The sequence below is a fragment of the Ischnura elegans genome, chromosome 7 (genome assembly GCF_921293095.1).
Source record: "Ischnura elegans chromosome 7, ioIscEleg1.1, whole genome shotgun sequence".
In the NCBI taxonomy this organism is placed as follows: domain Eukaryota; kingdom Metazoa; phylum Arthropoda; class Insecta; order Odonata; family Coenagrionidae; genus Ischnura; species Ischnura elegans.
This window is the reverse complement of record NC_060252.1, coordinates 70,253,366-70,276,201: the sequence shown is the minus strand read 5'-3', so window position 1 is coordinate 70,276,201 and position 22,836 is coordinate 70,253,366. Positions and strand designations below refer to the sequence as shown.

Genomic DNA, 22,836 nt, shown 5'->3' with positions numbered 1-22,836 from the left:
CTGCCAAGCATTTTCATCCTTGACTCATATCGGAACAAAATGAAAACTACAATCTTACCACATTCATCAATGAATACAATTATGCTAAGAATTGTAAAGCTTGAACAAGCCGATCGGGGTAGGTAAGCGAAAAACTAAAATAGATTTGCATACATTCACAAAGGCCAAATGCATAACCGAAGTATAGACAATACCCTGTCATTAAGAAGTAAATATAAAGAAAGCGCCAAACAAGATCTCTTGACTCGGATTGAAAAGATCACGAATCGGATAACAATCGCTTTTTGCACCACTCGTGATAAAATCCATCGAACACTGACTCTGAACATGGACCAGCTCGGCCTTATAAAAGCTTGCTCCGAGTTCGAAGTGACCTTAAGTGATTCGACAACTCGAATATTTTTTACGATGATCAACCTTACGTGAAGATCGCAACACGGATAAGTTACCTGAAGGCTTAGCACGAAGGAGGACCTGAGACGTAGCCAGAAACAAACCGACGAAATCAAGATCAAGGCATTTTACGATACGATGATCTAGTGAGAAGAAAAAAAAGACAAAAAAAATTACGTCAGTCCGAAATTAAGGAGATGCAAACTTATGTTGAAATTCGCTGTGGAATGTGTCAATGGATAAGAAGGAGAGAAAAGAAGGTATCTGATAGTAATTCCTTGCGATATCTCCAAACCGGTGCATAAGAATTAAATCTCACGCATAAGAATTGATTGAAAATAAATGAATAACAAAACCAGATGACTCCCAAATATTACCCACATAACAAAGAATTAATCTTATAAGAATGATCTCGATAAATTGTAGGTTACTATCTGATCATTTTTAGCGAGATAAATGTAAGTACTTAAACAGCTGGGAAATTTATCTGGATGACATTTCCCCGCATCAACCGTTCACACGTAAACATTAACGGTTAATTTATCAGCAAACACAATTCAATTTTGAAAAGATTCCGGGTTTATTAAGTATGTACGAGGACATGGAATGCCAAAGTATATCATTCAAGATAAGGTATGGGAAACACGTAAACGTTCACAGGAGTTAGTACCCACAGCGGGCTTAATACATATAAGATTTTACAAGATAAAAACAACTAAAGCATTTAAATGGAACAGACTCCATGGTTAGAAGGAAGATATCTTGTTCCAAATTAAGGCAGGAATCAAAATATGTGAATAGAAGTTGAGAAATAATGAGTAAAAAGAGCATTTACTCCTCGATATAGAATAATTTTACTTGAAAGAAAATGTAAAATGCACCGCTATTCCAATCACTGCATACTGCTACCAAAAATTAGGCCAATAACCGATAAAGCATATCTAATGCTATTCATTCTCAAGTATGGTGTGATATTTATAATATGCGACTGACAGATGAGATCATTTAAGCCATGAGGGTAGGGTGCGGAAGGAAGGATGGAGAGAAACGCGGTGTCAGCATCAGCCTGAACTTAACAAAAGGTGCCAAGAGGACCACGGCTTAACGTCCCGTCCGACGGACGGAGCATTGGGCTTGAAATGTCCTCCACACGACATTCAAGCAGGGATCGGGCAGTCTCTGAAAACTCTGCCACTGCCGCGAATTGAACCCGAGTCCACGGGGTAGGAAGCCAACACTCTAGCCACCACACCTACCCGATCCCCTTCATTCTCAATCTCACATCAAAATATACCAAAAGTTTAAGGACGAGATTAGTTTTTCCATGTTGACTGAATGAACATGAAAAGATGACTGACTAAATGTACCTTGCTTTACCGCTCATACAGGAGTAATATATCGCTTTTTTTCTAGAAAAGGCTACCGATATTAATAAGCGCTATTGTGAAAAAAATTTCATAATTTAATTGATGGCATTACGAATAATGAAAACAGAGTATCACGCCAATAGAAAGAAACGGATTCTTAGCAAAATTACACAGCAAGAGCAAACGCGGAAAATATCGACTTGATTCCTCGATTCCCATCACGTGCGAACGACTGAACTTGGAATGCGAAATTGGTTAGGCATTCGTGATCGAGTTTTCCTACGAGGTTAACATCATCGATTTATCCTTTGAAGAAGGCCTAAGGTACCTACGCGCACGTACCGCGTACCGAGGCCAAAGAACTGATAGATGATACCTTTTCAAAAAATCAGTCTGCAAAACAAATATTTGATGAGAAACCAAATTCTGTCACTATTAAAGCAGTTGTCATGGTGATGACTCGCTCACAATGGTGATTTGACGATATTTTTTTCGCAAAATACATCATACACAGAATAAGCGTGATCATGATAGCCATGAAGATCAAAAACCCTTAGGTTTGAGGTTAGGCTTGAGGTTTAAATGAGATACACGAGCATCACTAAGAGAGTGCCAGTGTATCCATATCAAACCCTAACTCTTCAAAATTTCGACTTCGATATCTTTCCGTCACAACCCGCGTATGACCTCAGCCATTGGTTTAGCTTCCCAAGCAACCAACCGACCGATCGGAATATGATTCACAAGGCGAAAATTAGCATACAAGGCCCGATGGGGACAGCCGGGCCCCTTGGTCGGCAAGTGTGCGACGATCCATCTCCCTGACTTGTCTTTCCTTCATCTGCAGGCGATACCTCCCTCCCCCCCGCTTACCTTACCACCACTTCCCTATCTTTACGCCTTCCCTCCCCCAAAAGGCATTCGTGACCATGAGACATCGGTGAAACAAGAAGAGGGGAAGAGGGGAAGGGGGGAGGGACAGAAGGAGTGGTGTGGGCGTGGACCATGGAGCAGGGCATTTAAAAGGAGAACTTGCGCTAAAAAGAGAGATCGCGTAGTCCCAAGAAAGAAAGGGATAATCAAAGAAGGTGTATATATCTACGACATTTGGTGTCATCTACATGGTCGCTAGGGATGAGAATCGGGCAATCAATTTAAGAATTTATTTATTTATTAAGCATTCATTTAAGCACCCTACCGATAAAGGTAGATTTTCATGGATTACTTAAGAGGCGTTCTGGCAGCCTCCTCTTCCTTCACCGACTTCCCTCTTCAATTCACAATAAGGCCTACTACCTTACATCCTATCAAAAAATCCAACTATCTTTCTTCCTCTCCTTCGGTCACCCAACATTCTACCCTCTAACACTATTTTCAACATCCCCTCCCCGCTTCATCCACCATGTCCAGCACTTCGTCGCTCCTCGTTTTCTCCGTCCAGTTCACTAGCACCATTCATCTCCACACCTACATCTCGAACGCTTCCCGTCTGCTCTCGTCCTCCCTCCTTAGTGCCCACGTTTCCGCGCCGTTTCGCTTTTTCTCTTCCTCTACCTCGTTTGCCCAACATTCTATCCTCTAATAGTATGAAAAGGAAAGAATCGCCGACGGGATCCTTAGTAACGGGAGTAAAACTACGAAAAAAATTTCGGCGCACAAAAAACGACTTTCCAATAGCAAACCATCTTCAGCGGGCGAAATCGCAGTTTTTCAAATTTTCAAAAGCCAGTATTGATCACTCTACGAGTTCTGAGGGAAATATAATTGTTTCGGAGATAACTTTTCGGTCAATTGCTTGTTATAAAAAAAGAATTGAATCCTTTATTATGAACTCTTACCATTCTATAAATAAGAAAACAATCCTTTTTTCTCTTATTCCAATGTGAAACGTGGATCATTGGTTAAGGTTTCAACAACATTTTGTGTTAAACTATAAATCGTACAATAAAACAACCTCTCTGTTGAAGAATTGTTTGTCTTCGTGAAATCATTACTAGCTGAGGTATGAGCTTTCGGACTTGAGTTGCTATATTATTAAAACGGGCATAAAGGCGCCCCCGCTGGAGTTTTTAGGAGAATGGAGAAAGGGAAATAAAATGTCTACAAAGAGGAAATAAAATTTCTGTAGGATATACGCAGGAGGCAGAGGGTCTGAATTGAGCGAGTACTAAGCCGAGAGGGGATGCTAAAAACCGTGTTAGAGGGAAAAACACTGGGTAAGCGGGAAAGGGAAATAGTAGAATTCACAGAAAAAAAATGAAAGCGAATATACCCCATTGAAGAGGGAAGTTTAACATAGGAACTGAGACCAATTGGGACAGGCCGCCATGACTGGCAGAACGTCCCATGCGAAACTTTCTTAAAGGTAGAATATTATTGGTGGTATAATAATTGGCGAAAGGCAAAAGTCGCTATATTGATGTTTTGTGTAGCATGACCTTGCGGCATGAGGTGGCATATAGCGAGATAATTCATACAGTTAGTTCGCTATCTCCGGAATGCACTCATGGCGGAGTTTGTTTTTTTTTCATGGGGTGACAACAATTTAACAGGCAATGGGCTTATGCACGTAACGAATAACTATTAAATAAGAAGGTATAGTGATCGAAATTAATCCTTGAAGCAAAGCGAGGAAATGACTCACGATGGCGGCATAAAATACTGGCCAAGATGACGCTGTGTATTTCAGTATTTCGAGGCTTAAAAAAAGGATTACAACTGAAGGAAAGCCAGAGTTGAGTCGGAATTATTAGCGAGAGACTGTAGGGAAGCTGTTTATCGGCTACGATGATGATAAAGGCACCGACCTCATGAATTCAGAATTTCAACTTCGAGCAAAGAGTAACTTGTCGCCATTAGCCCTAATTGTGTGGACAGTGAGTGAGGAACTGATAAATGATATTACCGATTACGAGACGGCGAAAGAGGCATGTGCGACGCTGGAGATTTATCTCGAGAACACCGAATTTGGGCTATTGAATGCGGTGACAATAATTCAGCAAATATCTTTAATAATAATGCCGTAGGGCACGCGCGTTAAATCGAGTGCTGGGCGTCCCTTCAACCCGAAATCATTTCATCGGCCCGGCGGCGTTTGGGGAAGTCATCTTAGTAGAGGCGCCACAAAATATTCCCCTCACGTCCCTCTGCGGGACATCTCGGCATTCTCCCTTGAATCCCCCCGAGGAAGTTGAAATTGGAGTATAATTCGCAGAATATTGGCAGAAAGAAAAGATGCTGGCGGATGTAGTGTAGAGAGTCTTCTATTCAAGGCATTCCGATTTGATAGGAACGTTCTTGTAAATTGAATAGAGTGCACTCTAAAATTCATGTTCAGACAGGACTTCGTTAAACAACATAAAAATGTTAACTCATATGACATCGTTTCAGGCTTGACGCGGTGAAAATGCGATATACCCATGATAAAATGCAAACAACAATTGGTAATTACCACACTTTAATATATAACTCCACCACCGACCAATATATAATACTTCAACAACATATAATTTCATCTCTCTAGGTCGAAATGACAAAGAGTGTCGAAACCATGGTCAGTGTTGGAGCTATATATTTAATTGTATACATTACCAATAGTTGTCTATATTTGAGCATGATAGTTCACTCATTTCCAAAAATGGTGTAGGAATAAGACTTCTAAGGTTTCAGAGTGAGATGGTCCACACATCCTTATCCGTGCCTGATTAAGATGGCTACATCGGTCCTTCGGAAACAATGGAATGTTTCACCTGACAGGAAGCACGAAAAGATTTCATCCATTGGCTTATCTGGGAAAGCACCAGATTTATCGCTCCAATATCCTTTCTAAAAAGCATTTATAATTATTTGTTGATGACGGCAGGAGAAATTGAAGGTGAAAACACGCCGAACTAAAAAAAAATATTTAATCGTACATTATAAATCTGGTTCCGCTGATAAATGTCGCACACAGGGCATAGCAAAAAATAATATAGCAAGTAATACAAGACGATATAAGGAAGATAGACGGGTTTTGGCAGGAGCGAACACTAAGCGGGTAGGAGGTGACGGCAGGGAGGATGTTGGGTAAGCGGGGAAGGGGGAGGAAGAGAATATGATTTGCACACAGAGTGAAGGAATATGCTTCACTGCAAGTTTAAGAGGAAAGGTCTACGTGAGAGGGGACATCAGGGAGCGATTCGTATAATGCTCCATGTAATCCCAACTTAAATGGGAGTCTCCTTTTAGTAAAATAATAATTTCATTCCCACGAGGCCTGGTACCTGCAGTGGCAATTTAAAACTAATACGAGAAAACCAAAATAAATGCCTTTTTCCTTCAAACACACCGTCATTCCTAATAAATAAACTATTTTTAAATGAATTGTACCGATTAGCTCCACAATTAATGGTATAGGCGTTACTTTCGACCCCAAATTCTCTTTTGCTCCGCACCTCGATAAAATGAAATCAAAGGCCATGTCAGACGTGAAAGTTCTCTACAAGTTCATTACTGTCACTGGCTCTATTGCCTTGAAAGCTATATTCACTGGCTGCGCTCTCCCAATCTTTGACTACTGCTCCGGTATCCACTCTACTGCCTGTACCTTCAACCTCAAAATTATTGAACGCCTAGATGATTTCTTCGTTTCAGATGTCCGACACCGCGCTCCTCGCCTCCGGAATTCTACTCGCTCTGAAATAATGTCTGCCCTATCATTGGTCCCACTATCCAACCGGTAGGGTATATAAGATCTTTCTTTCATTTATAATACCTTCAATGGTAAGTTCCGATCCTATGAAATACTCCCATTCTTTTCAAATCACATTCCCACCCGCGTCTTTCATAATAATCACCTACTACACCAACCTAAATACCTCTCCCAGAGATTACTTCTTTTACACACCTCCTATCTTGTTCAACACCATTACGTCTACCTATTCTTGCCTGGATCTCTGAACGCCCTTCGGAACAATCAAGCCGCAGCTTCGAAAATCCATCTTCTCCTGAATAGCTATGTTTAATTCTTTTTTTTGTAGTTTATATTTTTTAAAGCTGCATTTTATAAGTTTTATAATCAATGTAAAGGCCATATTGCCTGGTGACTGTCATCTTCATCATCATTAGTCAACAATCCTAAGATTGGTTTGACGCAGCTCACCATTCCTCTCCCTTATCCGCTAGCCTTTTCATAGCGACGCGACGTATTTCTTCTCTCGTATATCCTTTATAACCTGTCTTACGTAACTCACTCGTGGACGTCCCTTGCCCTTCTTCCCTTCCACCTGTCCTTCTACGATTGTCTTCATCAGGCCATCATGCCTCATAATGAGGCCAACCTACTCCCGTCCCGCATTCCCAAATAAATAAATAAATGGCAATGCAATCCGTATCAAAACCAAATTTTGGTGACCAACCTCCAATAAAGAACTGAGTTTTTTTCCAGGAGCGTTTTCCCTTGAACATATGCGCTTTTCCCTAGGCCACAATTTAAAATACAATCGCTAAATATGACGGAGAGCTAGAACTTCCAGAGTGCAAAGATTTTGTAGGAAGGAGACGCGAGCACCCCAAGCCACATAGAGCGGCCCCTCCCGGGTTGAGAGCACGAAACGACAACTCCCCCTTCTCATATCATTGCACCCCCTCCCTTCACAATGTGAATCCACACCCACTCTTCCGCCAAGTACCGACCTCTTGTCCGCTTCAAGGACTCGTTTTCGACGGGAGAGCCCACGCGGTACGCCGCCGGCGGGGCTTGGAGCCTCTGCGGAAATGCATGCATGCTCATATGCCGATGAAGAGGATCTCCCGGGATCAATCTATACCTACGTCCACCTCCAGCGTGTTTGCAGGGGGTGAGATCTTCTACCTACGCTACGTAAACTTGAATCATTGCTATAGGTGCTATAAAAGCATCATGTGTTAATATGAGCACAATATATGGTAATATAACAAAAAATTTAAAGACAAAAGTGAACTAAATCTACTTGCGAGATACTAATGCTAAAATAACTTCGGTAAAAATTCTAATATTTCCTATAATTGCAATTCAGTATTTCAAAGAATTCATCATCGCATAAAAGAGTACAGAATGATGTAACTGAAGCTTCAAGAAACTGCGGCTAATCTCTAAAGCATTACTATTACCACAAATAGAAGTTGATCAAACTAATTAAAGAAAAGATCACTTTAAACGCCATTTTCCGAACTCAATTATAACGGTAGTTGAAAATAAAGTGGTTCCGTGCCTAGGGGTCCTAACTTCTGACAGGAGAATTCAAAACAAATTAGTGGAAACCTTGTAGGGAGGGGTCGTGTTCTCAAAATAAGATTTTAAAAGTCTTTAAATTATCCATTTCAGGATACCGATGAATACATTTACTCCAAAAGTGAAAAAAACTTGTCGAATTATTCATTTTTCGAGACCGAATTTGAGATCTTACCTACATGTTTGATACTGCGGGGCAGATCCTTCAGGCCAAAATTATTCCCTCAAATATGAATCTCAAATTGAGTAGCGGTAAAATTATTCAAGTCAACATGCACGAATAAAAAACTTCAGACTTCGTGGGGGCTCGCTAAGAAAATAAATGACAAAGTGCGAGTAATATAATCGATTATTATCAGCGATGAAAGACAAAGACGTGAACGAGAACGTGATATGCTCTCACGACCCAAACACCATTCGGACGACGGCGACATGAACCTCAAAATGTATATTCGGGAGTCTCGTCGCGTCATCGCAGCTGGCGCGCTGGCTGTCAGGTGATCACTCCATCGAAAGCCACCTGACCGGGATGGGCTGGGTTTTTTATTCCCCGCACCGAAACGTGGACCAACAGCTCCTCCTCCAGAGGGATATCTACTAATGTTCGAACAAACATTTATTTTAAATCCATTCAACATGTAAAAAGGCATGCCAAAAAAGTGTACCAATTCTCCACGGCACATGGTCCATTCCTGTGAAATATTCTATTTAAATTCTAATATAATAATTAGTTGTCTCGAGCTTGACTTCATGGAATCGACATAGCGTAATGAAACGTAAAAAAACTTCAATGATATCAGGCTCAACTATGTGAAAGTTGATATTCACAGATGAAAAGAAAACTTCGTTGACTTTTTTTTGATATTTTGATATTGCTTTGGAACTTGTTCCTTATTGCTATTCCTTTTGGATATTGTGCCTTATACGACATTTGATATTGTTTCGACGTTTCGGGGGCCCTCCTTTCGAGGTTTCGACGTGGCACGTCATCATCTGGTACATTTGCATCGTAGTTGAAGAAGCATCAAATTTTGAGGTTTTTTAAATTTAATTATTTCTATAAGACAAATGCTTTTGAAGTAAGCCTTTACGAAGGCACGAAACTTGTTTTGGACGTCGAAGAACAATTTACTTGCGCCTGAAGGAGATTTCACGGGGAGTTCGAGATTTTTACCCAATAGTAAACAAGTATTCCTAACAATGAATTAATTACGTAGGTAGCATCGAGTGAGGTGTAATAAGATGACATTATTTACCAGCAATAACTTCGTTACCTTGTAGTGCTGGGCATATAATGAAAATAGCTCTCGTAATTACGGTATGGATCATAGTCAAGTTACGCCCAGTTTAAAATAATTGTAGACAATCGAGTTCGATGGAAAAGTTGAAGGAAAGACAATCACGGAAAGGTAATCTTTGCAGTGCCTGGAAATACATTACCTATAGGATGCTGTACACTCAAGGAAAAGAAATAGTGAAGTGGCAGTCAGATCAAAGTGATGAAATGCAAGATTCTCAAAATTAATCAACAGAAAACTAAAAGTGAACTTAAGCGATGCAAAAAAGGGGCACAAAATTAATATTCTAATTAAATAGTACAATAAAATCAAGATTTAAAAGAAAGAAATACATAAAAGTCATTGTACCACAGCCCAGTTACTTAGCTACACTTAATTTACATTTCACTATACACTAACAGTCGGCAATCTGATGCTGCATACTTGATAAAATATGTATTCGAAAATAAACATATTTTTCTTCTTGTTGCGGAGAGGGTGACATATTTTTCCATATCTATAAAGAAAATGAAAAGAAAAAATATTCCCTTACTCTCTTTCTGGGACCACATAAAGGGTGCCATTTTCAGCTGGAGACGCGATGTAGCAGCTGTCCGCGCGTATAGAGCGTCAACTGTTGTCATCTCCGCGCCCAACCTCATTCCATGGACATAAACAGGTTTATCACAGTCGTAACTTCCTCCAATGCCCAACTGACCAGTGGCCCGCCACACATTCCCTGTGCAGCTGAACCCTATGTTTTCAAGCAAAACGGAAACGATATATCCTCTTCTTTTTTTATTTTCATTACGCTGCGCAACTTATTACGTTCAGCCGGCGGTAGCGAATTCGAGGAAGTGACTTCCAGATGAAACATTCATCGCAGTCCGTACTATTCCACCTAAGGAAAATAAAGAAATTACTCTCCACGGAAATTATGTCAAGGTTCCTGAATTTCTGGCCTCTAAATGTTCGGTGGCACAAAGAGATTCATTATCTTACCCTAGACTCTGCGACTGTATTACTGAAATTATTGTAAATCGAACAGAAATGTTCACACAGCATAAGTATAGAGAGAATGAGCAGTCTTATGAACTGCCAGCCTGAATACCACACAATTCACCGTCAATCACCGCTAAGGTCGGTCACATGATAGCGAAACCATGGATTAGGTAAATATCTGTTGATTAAATTTCCATACGGCCTTCCGTAGCAGCTACAAATAACCTGAAAATACTGACTGATCCTCCAATTCAATACGCAAACAAATCAACGCAAATCAGCCTTATGAACTTCTCACCTCATCTCACTTCACGTAGTAATTAGCCTTCAACATCCTATCGTAGCTCACAAGCCGACCTTACAATCACTCAGCCTCTTTGATGAATTCTCCATCAGTATAGTATTTCACACATTCTCCACCTCAATTTGCCACATAATAACTCCTTTAAAAAAATCCGACGACATTAATTCTTTCCACACATTTATCTCTCGTTGATATTTACTTTATTTCGTTAGTTTTACCTTCATCACTTACTGTCCCCTCAAGAAAATTATAGTCATTCCCAACATCACATTCTTGAATCAGTTCATCAAACGAAACGAATGTCTTGATCTGACAAAGATACGTTACCGTCGAAACCTGCGTCAGGTGATACTGACTGTTCATTGATGCAAAAAAAATGCTAATTCATCTTAGTTTCAATAAGACTACGCCAAAAATTATGTACTTAAACAATGTTATGTTTATCATCAACCACGAAAAAACACATCTCAATTCTAAATCAAATTCAGAGAGGTCTGAATTAGAGTCAGCAATGAATTAAAGAACCCTGGAAAGAGTGCGCTCAGACGACCATAAAACAACCGCACAGCGACCAGACAAAAAATCCAGAGTGGGGACTGAGACTAATAGCTTCCCCGCTAGCACCGGTCCCACTCACTCGGGGTTTGAAATTCGCAAGCGATCCTTCAGGAAGTCGTTAAGCTTCCGTGCTCCACAGGTTGGACACGGGGAAGCAACCAGCACAACACGAAAAACCACCACGGCCAGGGGTTAGCATACATCGCTACACCGAGAAAAGATAAACAAATACACGACGGGGCCACCGAGGCGAATTGACCCATAAAAGCCGAAACACGCCCTCAGTAAAATTAAAACCGTAGTAGGTGAATGATGAGAAGTTTTCCCGCATATTCGGATTCAAATTTTATGAAACAGAAGTATAATATAACGATCTTGAAAGGTGAATTCGTTATAAAAACTACAGGCGATAAAGCAAATTCGAGGATTTTTTTGACATGCATAAGGACATTAGGCAAAAAAGAACTTTTTTCGTCTTTAAAGACCTGAAAAAAATAAAACAATTGCAATGCACCTAAATATGACACAATGCAGTGAAACAAGTACTCCGAACAATGAAAACAGATTTGGAAATTAGAAAAAATCGGAATGAGTACATAAACAAGAAACTTAAACGAAGTCAAAATTAATACGGCTAAATATATACTACCGGCAATACCGATTACTTTCTTAATTCTTTAAATAGCGGTGATGTACTGCGTTTCCATTCAAACTGTAGCTGAAATGAGCATCGCAACGCTAAAAACAGATCAAATTTTTAATTTTTGGATAAACTGCATTTCGAACTCCACCTCCTCATATCTCACTTGTACTTATGAAAGGAACGGATTAAATACGACAACATTGACTATGTTCCAGGAAAAAACGGGCAGGAATCAAAATGGATCAACATTTATAACGGAAGATTGTGCGGCATGAATTTCAGCCCAAAAGCGAAAAGAATATAATCAAGCGAGTCATTCAGAAACCAGACTACTGAGATAGTGATAATTAAGTATCATAAATAATACTTACATAACGACCATTCCCAGATGAGACCCACCACCATGAAACCGGTTATCGTGCAGTGACTTACCTGCGAACAAAGAACAAGAATAGTTTTAGTAAAGAACATATAAATTTTAATAAACGACTACATAGATTAATGTATGTAAATTTGACAACCAAAGGTACAAGATCAAATAACCAGTCGTCGCAGAGCACAGATCAAATTATGAGCTGATAATGGTAGATTAACATGTTAGGTTATCGATATAGCTTATATATGTTAAAGCACACCGATCCATTCTAATGGTTGAGGTAGGTTTGCGAGGAGAATTTTTCGAATGACCAAGACTTTCTCCCATCCTGAATTCGAACTTCCTCCTCAATTCGAAAGAGGCTATTCGGGCTTCCAGCCGGGTGGTCTCTCTACATTTTACCGGCCGGCCAAAATATTAATATATTCGACAAGAAAGTATCAGATCTTCTTCCTCAATTCTCAGTACATGCCAATTTCCTTTCAACAATTAATCATATTCTCTTCCTTTCCGAAAAAATCTATCGAATGTAACGTGATAATAAACTCAGCCATAGTTTCCGTAATATTTTCAACACTTGATTCTAAAATTGTAAACCTGTAACATTGTTTTTGACATACACAACACAATCCTCAACTTGCAACAAAAAAACTGCAAGAAATCAGTGCCAGATTGATGTGTGAAACATTCGTTTTATGCAAACCGACTTCTTTTTCAAAGTGCCAGAACTCTTCTTCACGGCGAAAGAAACCGATGCAGTGTGAGAAAGAAAAGCCCCTTTCATAATAAAAAACAGTAATTTTCCCCAGGAAAACATTCAACTAAATTATAAACCCACCATGGCATAAGCATTAAAAGCCATAATCAATGGCACATATATTCGATATTACCCTTACATAGACCTTTATTAGGCACTATACTCGGAAACTATGGTCGGTTTTAAAGTTAATGAAATATTTTTGCACGGAAATTTGCATCGATAGAATATTAGATAAGCGAGCAATAGGAAGAAAGATAATAGAACTAGATACAATGCAAGGAAATATGACTTATTAAAAAATAACTCCAATTGGGGAGGAGGGACAGGCAGGGGTATTTAACAAAATGTTCCATGTAATAATTAACATGCATTTATTTAACAAACGAAATTAGGACTAAGAATTCTTCTCTTTTCTCTTTGACTAAACTTGAATAAAATTTGACTCTTACATTACTTCCTGGGAATGGCAAGCTAGCCCTGGATGGTGAAAAACTCACCAGCGGGACGCGAACCCAAAAACTAAGGGTTATTCATCTTCATCACTCCAACAACAGCTAATTTAAGGCCTTTACAGCGGGTTTATTTTCACGAATAATAACGTGGGACGAACAAAAACACCCACACCCCGGATAGGGATTATCTACCCTGGCGGGACTCTAACCTGCGGTTTGGCAGGCGAAGACTTCACCCCACCGCTACTCAGGCCGGAGGTTAGAAGCGCGGAAGAGGCAAATGATCATCATTTAATAATCGTAAAAATTTATTCATTCTTTTGGTCATCGATGTATCGGCGTTTTTCCATTTTACACGGAAATAATTTGAAACGCTAGTTGAATTGAAACGAAAGTTTAATTAAAATTCCTCAGCTACTCATCAGCCGAGGACTACTCAAAGGCACAAATGCCATAAAATGTATACCTTACTCAACCGGTGCGATACCACAGTAATATTTTTTAAGGGACTAGAAAGACTTCTACAAAATTCAATCAGAAACGCTTCCATAAGCGTGACAGATGGAAGGACCAGTGACCATTAGAAAGAAGCCTACGGTGGATTCATATTGGCCAAGTGCACTCGTGAGAAATACCGCTGCTGTATATGCCGCATAGGAGGACAGGCGCCGTCGATTACTTAAGTGATGCAAGGCGGCCGATCAACACGATCGAATCAGCGGGAACAAGTTATTTTTTTGTGTAAGTGTACGAGAGCCGACCACCGTCGGATTGTTAGCCGGAGTGAAATACGTGCACACAAAGCGAGGCGTTTGATTGACCCTGAATTGATGGACGACGTGAGGTGGGTGGGAGTTGAATCGATCCACGATTTTCTGTCTGCTGCGCAGCGAAGATATTACATAGGGATAGATAGATTGATAGATAGCAAGAGAGACTGCATAGAGGAGGCACAATTCCATCCCTTAAAAGGCTTATTACTCAAGCCAATTCAGTCGCATTTGAATCTGTTTTCAAAAATGTCCGCGGCGCGGTGATGGGTGCAATGCGATCCACATTTTTCCAATTATTTAGTGAAGTGTTTGTAATTGCGAGGAATAGCATTGGAAAGTTATGAATTTAATAGATCATGCATATCATCATGCATATACATTTCGGTTAACAACCCTAACACTTTTCTTATTTCCCTGACAAACTCGGAACAATTTGTCAGTCAGCGACACGATAGGCGACTTTTGTAGACTCATATAATTGCGCGGTGGGTGACAACACATTTAAGAGTCCGACTTGAGGATGCTCTTTTGTAATATCCGCGTAGATAGGATAAAATAGAAAGCGTTCCGACTTTTTTCCAAGTAAAATAGAAAAACGCACAAGGGCACAGCGATGGCAAAAAAAACGAATCTTGAAGCCAGCTAAATGATTATTAATTGCCTCTTTCACTTTTCCGATCTAAAGAAGATAAGTTTTGCGATGTGACACGTAGTCCTCAACCTTCTACATCCTCTGAGTTTATACATCTGAGGAGGTTTGACAAACCGGCTAATACGCTTGATCCACTCCTTTCAGCCTTTTTTTCACTGCATTATTACAATATATATGACTAAACGTTATAAAGATCGACAGACAGATATTTGTTGCAAATTGAGGATTGTATTTTGTGTGCGGTAAGGATGCGATAGGTTTACTTCCTGAGAATAAAATAACTTTGTGGAATGTTTAGGGCAGAAAAAAAGTTTTCCCACAGTGTATTCATAAAAATAGCGTTCATTCAGTGCGAAGCTCCGAAAGATAGAAGAAGTCTTGATATCGCAATGGCGATCCGAGAAAATAAACGGACGACTTCGAAATCTCCATTCCCCGCGATTCCTACAACAATTCCCAAACGCGCGGACTTCACGAGCTTATTTTCTCCTATTCCACCGCACCTTATATGCACTTTGATGACACACCTTTTGCCATTCATCGTACTTCCCTCAGAACAGCACTTTGCTTATTTTGCAACGACCATCGTAATGGAGAAGTGCATCATGCATAATGACGGCCTATTTGCTACTGACACCTGTGAACTAATCAAAAGGGCATGCTATGGATTAAATAGAACCTACGGAATCACTAGAAATAAATCGCCTAATCATAACTAGTTATAAAAATCCAGTTCCTTCGTTCATTGCTGTTCGCCGTGGCCTTTAAGACAATAATTGTTTTGCACTGACTAAACGCCTTCCACGGTATCATTGACTTCAACATGATTTCTAACGCTTTCCGTGACCTTATACGTTCCGTGACCTATTTTCTCGCCAGTTAAATTACCCACTAAATAATAATTTTATGATCGCACAAGTGACACTCTTTCGTATACATTTCTTTCTCAAGTTCTTTCTCGACGCTACTACGTTCGTTACCTTTACTCTTAGCTGAACGGTTTGACAAACCTCTAAATTGTCAACATCCACTGACTCTTTTGCATTCTAATCTCCCGGTCTTCCTTTCATATCATCAGATAATTTTATGGACACAAAAATGTGAATGAACAATGTAAAGGTGAATATTTAGTGAAAAGATTTTATGATTTTCAGGATATCGAAATGGTAAATGAATAAGCGAAGGGTAACTTTTAATGTAAATCTACGTATGTATTTCAATAGATGAGAGGAATTTTCTTTAAACTTATTTTTTGTAAATGGAGCAGGCAATGGAAGACTTCATCGAATTCTATTGAATAAATATCTTCAAGATTCAACACATAAGAATGCGGGAGTAGAAGTTTAAATATTATTCACGAGAATTTTCAAAGGTTTTGGAAGAGAATTCATATTTAGTTAGGTTTAATATTCACCATGAATTGAAATCAAAAAGAGAATAAGATATAAAGCATTATTATAAAAATCTCTGAATAAAATGACGGTTTACATTGAATGTAAATGAAGTATTTACAAGAAAGTAGCATTAAACAGCCAAGATAGGGTTCGGCTTCAATCAATATTTTGAATTCGAACCATCACTATTTTTCCTACTGTACTTGTTTTTTTCCTAACTCGAAAAAAAACGAGAAAAGAAAACCCACAGTGAGTTCGCAGCGAGTGGGGGATATCTTACAGCAGGGGATATATTGCAGAGCCCTCGCAAAGGGCGAGTCGCCCAGCAATTCGCCTGCCAGGCAAGGAGAAATGCTCTTTCCCACGACAGGCCGGACCCAAGAAAATTGGCTCTGTTTCGACATCCGCATAAGGAGCGTGGGCGCGAGTTCGGTTTTTATTAAATAAATTACGCCACTCGAATCAATTACCCACCCACTCGATTCCGATTCGAGATCCTCGCAAGAGACTAGGAAAAATGTAAACAACCGAGGGGATTGGATTACGACCGTCTCGTTGTCCATCCGCGGATGGGAAGATGGAATCAATTCTTAGAGGCCGTTCCGCAAAAATCGGGAACAGGAGATGGGTTAATAGAGGCTCCGTCACGGGATTTTGGTTAGCACATAACTTTCGCAGAGCACAGCACAGACAGACTAAGAAATAATAATCGATCCGCTATTGGCCTCGATTGAAATTAGTACACACTCAGGAAAGAAAAATACTGGCATAGCGGTAATATATGGATGGAAACATGTTTCACATGGATGGAAAAAAGTTTCGGATTTTCTATTGCTTACCGAAGATAATATACCATTATATCCTAAGTTATATCCAAAAGTACTGTTGCATTCCGTGCTCGCTTTGCATTCTCATTCAACTAAAAATCAATTCACTGTATCTTAACAGAATGAGCATCCTCTTCCTCCTCACCAGCCGGCGTATACTCCTTCCACTCTCGGCTAGCTCCTCCTCCTATTTCAAAACTCACCATAAACATAACTTCCTCTACCGTCCTTCTCAATACTCTCTCCTCTGAATCCACTGTTCGAACTTCTAGAGGCATTTAACGCCCTTAAGATAGATATAATGAGCTGTAATACGATATGATGATTCATTTTGGGAACATTTTCCCGCTAAATACCTACCTACTACTTAAGAGATTAACTTGAGGATCTATCACGACCGATAACACGTTCCATAGATGTCTCAAGCGTGATGTGATGGATGCAATTCACTTTAGGAGAAAGAAACAATAGAAAGGTAATAAGATCATAATAATCGAAAGAACTAAGATCATAATAATCGACAGCAAATGCATTGCAAATGGCATTTAATGTTTGCATTTGCAAATGAGTATTTCATTTATGAGTAAAAACCCTAAAACCAGAGATCCATTTCAGATTCCATGATATTTTGAAACTTCTTGATCTCGCTGAAAATTCAAAAGAAAGCATTCCATTTCGGTTTATCTGCAATGATTATCTTATTGATCAAAATAAAAATAAATGCCAACATTATAACTCACAAGCACCTGATAATGATGCTACTGCATCTAATCCCGGGTATTATAAATGTGTTCCTTCTTCTTGCCGAATCAAAATTACACTTTAATAAAATCTAAATGTACTACCAAAAAGACCCTTGATAACACGTTTCACTGCCTCATCTCTTAGGTCTAGGATTCTAAGGGAGAAAAAGTTTTCGCCCCTACCAAAGGATACCGACCGAGGACACGCTGAAACTTCGACACCGGTCGCAGTGTGACTTTCTCCCCATATGCGTTAAGTAGGGAACTTCTTCGTCGTTTCTCTTCGGATTTGCTTATCAGCCCACACGCCTGGTGGCTGCCGTGCGAGACGAATGGACAAAGGAACACAACCGCAACCCTTTTCCCATTAGACAATGGCATCCATTTCGAAATCACATGTATACAGGGTGAACTTCAGAAAGAAAAGAGAGCTAACAACGAACAGTCAGCTGGACGAGATAAGATTCAAGAACACCTTTTCCAGCATGAAAACTATTACACAAACACATTTCCCGGGATGGTGGGGAAATAACACGTGATCGCATAGTCTACGGAAAGAAATAAATAAGTTACATCATTAGCTCCACCGATTATGGGCAATTCAGAAAAAGGTACGAGTAGGCATAAGCACTTTCAAACGACCCCCATCGATTGCGGATAAACATTTGGAGATTCTTTTAAACTATGAATAAGGGTAATTTTAAAGTGCCTTGGACAATAGCCAAAATTCCAAGAAAGAACGGAAGTGACAGCAAGGAATTATTGCGATTAGAGATATAAAATGTCTTAAAAATAACAACACATAAATATGATGTGGCATCGCAAAGTGGCCGGCAGCGGTAAATTCCTTGAATGGGTTATCCCGCTTATCTCTTTCCGAGGCAAGAATCAAGAATGGAACACGAAAACCGCGACGCACGTCGACTTGTGTCCAGTGGCGCCGACTCCATGGGGCCTGAGGGGGCCCGAGCCCCCTCAAAGATTTGTTAGGGGGGCGGAGCCCCCTCAATAATTCAAGAAAATAATGAAGTCGTATTATGCTTTGTGAAATTACAAAAATATATTGGTATTTTCCCATGTTTGACGATAGATACCTTTTAAAATATATTCAATAATGTGTTAAAACAAATAAATTGAAGGTAGTAAGCAGGTTAACTGAAAACAAGTGGTGTGAATTATGATAGTGTTATGGTGCTGGGACACACTTTGAATTTAACCTCTTCCCGGGGTAAGACCCCCGACATGGGCCCCCCCAATATTTTTTATAAGACGGCGCCCCTGCTTGTGTCGATGAATGGAAACCACCCAATATAATTCTACGCTACTCAATAAACTGCATCCCGTTGCCCTTAACTACCACCATATCAACGATTTCACTTTGTGTTTTTACTCTTATATAATTTCAGCTCTATATATGTGTTTTTCGTTGCATAGAAGAGTTAGTAAGAAAAACAATGAGTCAACGGGCTCATTTGTGACACTCCTGATAGTCTGGAGAGCCGAAGGAACAGCTCACAAGAATAATTGATTCCATTGTTTCGCGTCTCCTGCAATGGACTGATATTCTCCGACGACGAAGGGAAAAAAATTCCTCCAGTCCGCTAATTTTACCACTTACGTCACTGTCGCGCGCGCCTCAGTTGCGTGCCGTGGTGACACGGCAGCAGCGATCGCCAATGGTCTGGGAATTTTTTTCCGAGTATATCCGCACGCAAGGATTGTCCAATGTCAGGTTTGTGCAGAGAGATCAGCTAGACTTCGAGAAAAATATTTCCTTATGGTGAGCACTCTTTGTGAAAGCCTTACTCATGACTTCACCAAAATCTACATACTAATCCACAAGCTACCTCTATAGGCGTGTGGTGGAAGGTGCTAAGAATACCCGAAGTTAAACCTGTATGAAAATAGTAATTATCATGAGTATCTTGGAGTTGTGTTTAAAAGATTTCAAAACGTTATGCCGACATTTCGGTTTATTTATCAACCATCTTCAGGGCTTTAGATGAAAAACGAGTGTACAAATTTAATACATAAAAAAATTAAAGGTTACAAATAATATTTTTTACAATAATATAATCAAAAAAAGGTAGATACAAGAATTTTGACACACCAAAGTAAATATTTTTGATTATATTATTGTAAAAAATATTATTATTGTTTTTTTAAGTGGCATAAGTAATTGTGTACATCCAGGAAAAACTTATTGTTCGTAACCTTTAATTTTATGTACGTATTAATATTGTACACTGTTTTGCAATCTTTTGACCTAAACTCCAATATACTCATGTTAATTAAAATATAGAGGTCAAAACAAGGAAAAGGCAAATCTAATTTTGAAAATAGTAATACATTTGGGTGCGCGGAATGATGCATTTGATTGCCTGAGATCGATCAAGAATTTGATATTCTTAAATTTTCAGGAGAAAACGAATTACTATAGCTATCCGTTCGGCAAAATATATCGTATCTTATCGTTTCTACACGACCTGGATATGGAGCGTGGTAACTTAGTCGGTAGAGCACTTGGCTGCTGATCGAGATGTCCCGGATTCAAATCCCGATGAAGCCTCCGGAGACCCCAAACAAAACCTTGGAAAAACGATGTTGTCATGGGAAAGGAATAAATTGAATGACAGAGAGGAAGTTAATAAATGCGTGTTACTAACAACGGGTAATAAAATATATTGTATTATCCATGGTACATTGATTATCATTGAATGTTTCCGTTTTTATTCTCCGATTTAAAGATTCAAAAAAAAGGATTAATAAATATAATGATCAAAACGGGTTTAGAATCGATTCCCAGAGAATTTAAATAATAAAGAGAAGAAAAGATATCGATACCACAATGACTGCAGTGTTCCTGAGCCATAATTTTTATCGTCGTTTTGCAATGTACATTGAACTAAAACAAGAAGTAGAAATCGTTTACAGACAAATAATTATGTTTTATTAAACAAGAACATATAAAAATATCTCCTAAAAATCCGTAGAGGGCAATGTTCAGACAAAAAATGTTGTTATTAATTTCGCAAAATAGCAAGCTTACAAACGGCTGAAAAGATCATACATCATTAAAAAAACTGATCCATTAAAAAGCATACCGAATCACCTGGGTATTAGATGTGAATAAAGAAGTATTTCAGACTTCCCAGGTACAAAATACGGCTATTAGCAGAAATTTCAAACAAAAAATGAAGTAAAATAAAGTACAATCCCCATAGTGGCAACTCGCTTCATACCCACGGGCTCTCCTAATATCGTCCTCATTAAATGTCTTTGAAGAGTCTCAACCCGTGAAGCAAATTCTCTTTGAAGTGAAATCTCGAACAGAAATCGAAACGCGGACAAAATCGCGCACGGGAGCGGCGTCTTATTTTCGACGACTAATTCAAAGATCTTGCTCACGTTTGACTGTTCGGAAGGGAATAACGGAGGCAGATTTAATTAAAATTTCATGCACTCACAGGGAGGGTGAAAAAACATGAGTCCACCGGCATTACTTTTTTTTATTAACCTCGCTACCCAGAAAAAAATATCCGGGAGCAATATATCCACCACCCACGTAATATCCCCCCCCCCTTCGTCTCTCTCTCTCTCTGATTTGTGTACTCTTGAACCAGGAGGGGTTTTTTCAAGGGCGCCCACCTTTCTTTCCAGGATCCTGGGGGACGGTATCTCAGAGGGAATAAAAGCCGGGATCAAACACTTGAAAACGCGCGCACTCAGACGGAGGAAATTTCTCTCCCTCTTTTTTTATATAAAAAGGAGAGGGAATGCGGATCGAAGATATTTGGCGGTGAAAATGAGGGCTTCGTCGGAGTACAAAACGTCATTAGGATCATCCCGAAACTACCTGCACTCATGTATAATTTGAAGCCCGGCGTATAGTTTGAAGGAATAATTCTCCGGTTTCCCACCGAGTATTTTAAAAAAATACTTAGAATACGAACAAGAATTTGGCTCCACATTCCAATCCTGGGGCCTTATTCACGAAGGCCTCGATTTTGTCGAATCCTCGACAATGTCGAGACGGCGACGTTCAAGCCTCGACGTTTCCGTAAGTTGCAATTCACGAAGCTTATTGTCGCCGTTTCGAGGCCGCGCCAGACGGAAAAAATATCGAGGCGACGTAGGCCTCGACAATTATTTCGAGTCTTGTTGATCCTCGATTTACAAGGAGTGCAACTGCAGCTGGCATATTTAGAAGTTCATAGTTCAAAAGTTGACGTACGTACGACGGTGATCACGGTCTTATTTCATATATTTAAGAAGGCAAAATAGGTATAATGATACGTATAGTTGTATAATTTTATAATATGATTATTTCAAAAACCGAAGTTTCATACGGTTGTTTCGTGAGCTATCACCTGTGAACTAGCCTTTCAGTTATTTTCTGTGAAGAATCGTGACTAAATATTCGCCACCACGAGTCACAATAGAACTATATATTTATAGCGGATTTCACAGCCCCTAAATTTTTGGGGATAGGCAATACTCATGAATTCCCGGTAACTGATTTTGGGTTGTGTTCGCTCGTGTTGATTTTGTGATTATTATTAGGGGTCGTGCTCTTCATTCAGTTGTATGTTAGCTCTGTTTTCTGCTGTCGGTGATCGCTGTAGCTATACTGGAAAATCTCTGTTGTATAATTGAGAAAATGAACTACTTAATTGAGGCTTATTTTTTTACCTATACGCTTGCTCGCCAACATCGGAGCAACTTATAGATGTAAATGACGTTTGTGAATGTGTTTGTATTTAACAGTGCGTGGTTATTCTCTTCGAACTTCATCATTTATAGAGTACCAAGTAGGTTATACGTATATATGGGTAGTATGATATTACAATTTTAAAAATTGTGTTCATAATATTCGTTCATGATATTGTGCATAGCCTTTCATTTCATTGGTACTATCTTGTGATTTCGTGTGGACTATGAATTATTGTTTTCATTGTGTATCAATTTCCTGACGTTGCATTTTTTATGACCGAGTACCTTATCATAAATCCTATAGTGTTTACGTTTCACTAACACTTTCCTAAGCTATTAAGGGACGATAATT

At 39.5% G+C, this 22,836-nt stretch overlaps 1 protein-coding gene across 1 annotated transcript in view; it reads right to left on the bottom strand.

The window, feature by feature from the left end:
- LOC124162118 (neurogenic protein mastermind-like) overlaps nucleotides 1-22,836 on the bottom strand; it is a 592,489-nt gene that overhangs the window by 387,891 nt on the left and 181,762 nt on the right. The gene's annotated exons all lie outside the window — the stretch shown is intronic.